The sequence below is a fragment of the Monodelphis domestica genome, chromosome 8 (genome assembly GCF_027887165.1).
Source record: "Monodelphis domestica isolate mMonDom1 chromosome 8, mMonDom1.pri, whole genome shotgun sequence".
Classification (NCBI taxonomy): Eukaryota; Metazoa; Chordata; class Mammalia; order Didelphimorphia; family Didelphidae; genus Monodelphis; species Monodelphis domestica.
In genome coordinates this window covers 235,918,493-235,924,317 of record NC_077234.1, presented here as the reverse complement: position 1 = coordinate 235,924,317, position 5,825 = coordinate 235,918,493, and the positions used below count along the sequence as shown (strand labels likewise).

General features: G+C 39.9%; 1 pseudogene; it reads right to left on the bottom strand.

Moving 5' to 3' along the window:
• Window positions 1-5,018: 5,018 nt before the first annotated feature.
• On the bottom strand, window positions 5,019-5,517 carry LOC100619534 (ras-related protein Rab-31-like; annotated as a pseudogene).
• Window positions 5,518-5,825: the final 308 nt, after the last annotated feature.

The window sequence follows — 5,825 nt, the reverse complement described above, 5'->3', positions numbered from 1 at the left end:
TACAGGGGTGGAGGGGATATGACTGAGGAGAGACTCTAAACGAACACTCATGCAAATACCAATAACATAGAAATGGGTTCGAATCAAGAACACATGTGATACCCAGTGGAATCGCGCATCAGCTATGGGAGAGGTGGGGGTTGGGGGGAGGAAAAGAAAATGATCTTTGTCTCCAGTGAATAATGTTTTGAAATGACCAAATAAAATATTGTTTAAAAAAATAAAATAGGAATTAAGGGGTAGCTGGAAGACTCAGTGTATTGAGAGCCAGGCGTAGATATAGGAGGACCTAGGTTCAAATCTGGCCTCAAACACTTCTTAGCTGCGTGACCCTGGGCAAGTCACTTAACTCCCATTGCCTAGTCTGTACTGGTCTGCCTTGGAACCAATATTGACTCTAAGATGGAAGATTAGGGTTTCAAAAAATAAAAATAAAATAGGACCTAGTCTAAGCTGTTATCTTTTCTTTTACAATACTCCTGCCAGTATGGAGTTTCAAAAAACTGTTCTTTTCTTCTTTTAAAAACTGTTGACATTTGGGAGTGCTTTTGTCAAATTTCCCATTTCCCATTTCTTTACATCTTTCTCACTGGTAGGATTGGCTCTAATTTATACTGTTTCCTTTCTCTGGATTTTAGTTTTCATTTTCCATCATACTTCTTTTTTAATACTTAAAATATTTATTAGTATGAATCAGTATATGTTAGCACAAGATAACAGGTACAGTTTTGTTGTCATTGTTGGAATTTGAGGATTTTTGTTGGGAGAAGTTGGGAATGCACTACTCTCTAATGGAAGTCCTAACATAGTAAAAGCATTCCCTCTATGCAGGAACTAGGTCCAGCCCAGTCAAAGCCTTTTACAAAAACACAAGAAAAAAGAACAACACACACCGCAAAACATCATGCTGACATTGGCACACTGGGGCTAGTTTAAAAAGGGTTCAAATCGTAAACGTATATCACCAGAATACTTCATAAGTCTGCATCCATGTCAGAGCTTTCTCATTCCCAAGTTAGCCTATTGCCCAACTTGCCCTGCTCCTTGGGGCGCCATGTAAAGTGGGGAGTGGGCAGCATAGGCTTGTTTTCAGCTGTCACATGTTACCACATTATGTCTGAAGGAAGCATCTCAGCCATGCCCCCAGCCCTTAACACAGTCCTAGGCATATAATTGACATTTAATAAATGCTAGCTGATGCATATACCCTGTAGGGAACGAGATTCATCCTCTTTGGGGCACAACTCCAAAACCCCTGTGAGAGAATGGATAATTTCAGACCCTCAAAATATTGAAGCCTGAATGGAAAATGCAAGTTTAGTATCATTAATGTACCATTTTAAAGTGAAAAAAAATGGCAAGTCAACAAGATATTTGTATCACCTTCTTGCATGTCACTTCTTCCTATCTTTGGCCTTTCTGTCCTTAAATGTGAAAGGGGGACTGTAAAATTTCATATTTACAATGTACATTAGATATCTATGTCAGACTCAGTCAATGAAAGGTATAACATGTTAGCTTAAGAAATGTAAAATCATATTTATACATGTCCATGTCTGTCTGTCTGTCTATCTATCTATCTATCTATCTATACACACACACACACACACACAAAGAGATAGAGATGTGGTAGGGAGAAAATAAATGGAAAAAAGGAATGGTGGAAGAAAGGGAGGGAAGCAAGGAAGGAAGGAAGGAAGGAAAGAAGGAAGCAAAGAAGAAAGGAAGGAAGCAAAGAATGAATGAAGGAAGGAAGCAAAGAAGGAAGGAAGGAAGGAAGGAAGGAAGGAAACAAAGAATGAATGAATGAAGGAAGGAAGCAAAGAAGGAAGGAAGGAAGGAAAAAGAAGGAAGGGAGAGAGAAAGGAAGGAGGGAAGAGAGAAGGAGGGAGTGAAAGTGGGAGGAAAGAAGAAATGTTGAGGGAATGATTAAAATGGCATTATGTTAACTCTGATGCTCTGGCCAGAGTTTGGAGGCATATTGTTTTTTAAGGTCACTCATTATATCCTGTGGTTACAGTTTATATGTTAACTCAGGCTACCTGCTTTTTTATTTTTATTTTTAACAACTCTGATGAAAAATCCTGAGTCCTCAAAGGGCCTTGGTACTTTCCAGAGAAGGCTCAATAAACATGTAAATGTGTTTTGCTCAGTCATGCTCTATCAACTCCTCACTGATTCTTTAAGTGATCATGATGGCTTTTCTCCCCTAAGACAGCTTCTGATAGAAAGAAACCATACCCAAGAGGTAAGGACAATCCCCTTGCAAGCTCTTCCCTTCTGAAGCAAGCCCTGGGTACACTGATGATTTTTTGGGGGTGGCGGTGGCGGGGTGGGGGTGCTATTCATGTTCTGCTATCAGCATTAGCCTTCTTTGTGTTAGAATTTGTCCAGGGTAATTCCCCAGCTGTGTGACACATGGAAATGATTCCTTACCTTCTCTGCTCCACTCCCTGCTCAGTTTAGACACTGACTCGGCTCATAGATTTGCACGTCCACCAGAGAGAAATGGCTTCAGTTTCTATTATCAAACTATTTGCTTCCAGAAGGATGTGCTGATCTGTGTCAGGCCCACAAGTATATTCAGTGCTGACAATAGACAGTGTAGGGAATCCCATAAAGTCCTTTCCTAGAGAGACAGAATCCCTCTTTACTAGGGTGTGTGTGTGTGTGTGTGTGTGTGTGTGTGTGTGCTTTCTTCTGTCTGAAATAACTACGATTCAATCCCGTACCACGACATGTAGAATGGATGGAGTATTTCCAGACCCCAAGATTAAAAAACTAACAAACCAGTTCTATCAGCTCCAAAATATAATTGGAGAATGAAACTGGCTGTGTGCACAGTGTATACAAATCTTGATCTTGATTATCAGCTTGGTTTTGTGTACTCCCTCGATTCTTGTCTTCTATACGGCCTTTTTCATCACAAAATATGGCATGGCATGAGATCCATATGGGTCCCTCAGGGAAAGCTTCTACCCAGGAAAAAAAAGGATCTGAGAACAGGGACTTGGGGATGGTTGTACTGTTTGTTCTGCAAGTCTTAAAAACTCCAAGAATTTAGCCAAGAATTAATTTCTCTCCTAGCTCTGGTATGAAATAATTATAAAGGCTTGGACAAATCACTCATCCTTTCTAAATCTTCCTTGGGGGTAAATGCTCCCTAAAGCTCTGCACGAGTTCTCACATTCTCTAGTTCAGTAGTGGATATGATTGTTCCCTAAACCACAACTAAGGGGCTCATGGAAGGGAAAAATGAGGACAAATTTCCTTGATGTCATGGTGCCTCAGTAAACATTGGAGGGGTGGGAGGTCCTCACAATATGGTAAAAGGACCATTGGTTTTCAAGGTAAAAGGCCTGGGTTCAAAACCCACCTCTTCCAATTACTACCTATGTGACCCTTGGGTGAATTACTTAACTTGATTTCCTTTTATCATCTACAAATTGAAGAGTATCTGTCTCAAGAACGTCTAAGGTCCCATCCAACTTTAATCCCTCGTCCCCTACCAAGAATCCTGCACTGAGAGGCTCTAAAAGTCCTGTCCTAATTTGAGCCTTGGTAAGAGGCTGTTTGATCCTAAGTTGGTAAGACTCTTGGAATGCAAATAGGATTTGGACTGGGGAAAGCTAGCTTTTCTTCTTATCCCTCTCAATCTCCACTTCTGCCCTCCACTGGATCCAAGCACTCTTTTGAAAGCTGAAAAGACAAAAGCTGTTCAAATCCTTCTATGTTATGGAAGAAACCAAGGAACTTGGCTTAGGGAGGTCACACCAAGACCTCTTCTTTGTGCAGAGAATGTGCAGGAGTCCACAGGATATCTTTTTGTTTTTTAAAATGCCCCCCCCCCCTAATTTTAAGGGTCCAGCTGCCACTTACTCGGGTAATTGCTTGGTAATGTAACCAAGCTTCGTGGTTTAGTCTGCAGCTTCTTTTACTTCAATTCTCTGTCTTGATGAAGAAACCATGGCAGATTCTGTGAGCAAGGAAGTACTCTGTACATTGAGCTCCTTGCTTGTCAAGATGCATGTTGATGCAGCAGGTTGTACCTCTTTAATAAAAGTCCCTGTTCCCTCTTAGTCTCCAGTCATATATATTCTTACACAGAAATGCCTTCTGTCTTTTTTTCCCCTCAAAGACTTTTTTCCTCAACCCCAAGTCATTTGTAACAATTTTCTCAGGTTTGCTATTCTACATGTACCTGAAACTTAAAATCTGTAATGCTAAACTATGGGGGGAAGCAGGAATCTAATAATTTCCCTTTCTTCTGATCTTTCATTTGGCCCTTCCATCTCCTTTCCTTTCTTTCAAATCAATTTTCCTCTTTTTTCATTGAATTGATATTTAGTTTGTAACTGGGGGATAGTTGAGTAACCACTCTGTTCTCTCCAGAAGATGTGTGAAGTTCAGGCTAAATTCGATGTATTCTTTAAAGACATTTTTTAGAGCTCATCTAAAATTTAAAAATAAAAAACGGGCTGAAAGTTCCAAGACTATATAGAAAATCGTCTTCTCACTAGTTAACTTTCACAGGTGACTGATTAGGTCATCAGCAAAGGCAGTGGGTCCAGGCCCAGAGGAAGTCAGAGAGGAATGAACCATCCCAGAATCCCCCACACAAACTGAGCCAACCAAAACACATCCTCTTTCTTACAAAACTTGAGTTTGAGGAGGGTTTAACAGAGAACTCAAGATATATATTCGTCATCCACCCACTGTCTTCCTTGGCCACTCAGTAAAAAACACTGTTTTAAGAAGAAAGAGTGAAAGGAGAGGGGGAAGGGTAAAATGAATAATCCAATCCATCAGTGTAAATAGTATGACTAAGGATGTTTCAAAAGTTTCTGCAAAATCTTTTCTCAGGGAGACTGTGATGTCTGCATATTTCTCAACATGCGGAGCTGGGATTTTTTTTTTTAAACAAGGCACTAAGTCACCAAGAGTGGGAAGTCCTTTTGTCAGTGCACAAGAAAATGGGAATTGAGTTCTTCAGGTACATCACATAATATCCCATGGGGTCAGCAACATCACCTGCTAGTTTGTGTTGTTTGCTTCCCAAGCTCCATTGCTCCATTGTTCCCATTTTCATGAGGGTCCAAGGGTGGGATCTGATGATGGATTCCTTGAAAGAGTTCCTCAATATTAATAGCACATTTTGTACTTGTTTCGACTACAACTGCTCCTATGGATTCAGCATATTCCTTGGCATCCGTCATAGGAACCTCCTGAATATCTGAGAGATCACTTTTGTTTCCAGCGATGGCCATTACAATATCTTCTGGACCGTGCTCCTTTAATTCTTTCACCCATTTCTTCAAGGTATTAAAAGAATCCTGTTTAGTGATATCATACATTATAACAGCTGCTGCAGATCCTCGATAGAACATGGGTGCCAATGAATGGAACCAATTGTAGGGCTGATGTTGTGGTCAAAGTGATCCTGTACAAATCAGCAAACAATGCAAACTTTCCAACTCCAGTATCCCCAAGAAGACACACTTTCACCTCTAGACACATCACTTAAACCCCATTGCCTAGCTCTTAACATCTTCTTTTGAACCAATACTGATTCTAAGATGGAAAGTAAGGGTTTAAAAAAAAAAACTAAGGTAGAAAATATCTGCCTATGTTCTATATAACCCACCCAGAAAACAAATCCTTTTGCCCTAAATTTTTAGTGTGTATAGTTCTAAGGAATGAATTCAAAGTCCCTTTATTATATTAAAGAAAGATCATATAAAAAAAAAGAAAGATCATATCATTCCCTTATTAGCACAGTAAATTATTTCTGATGGATAGAAAGGAAGAGGACAAGTGGAAAATTA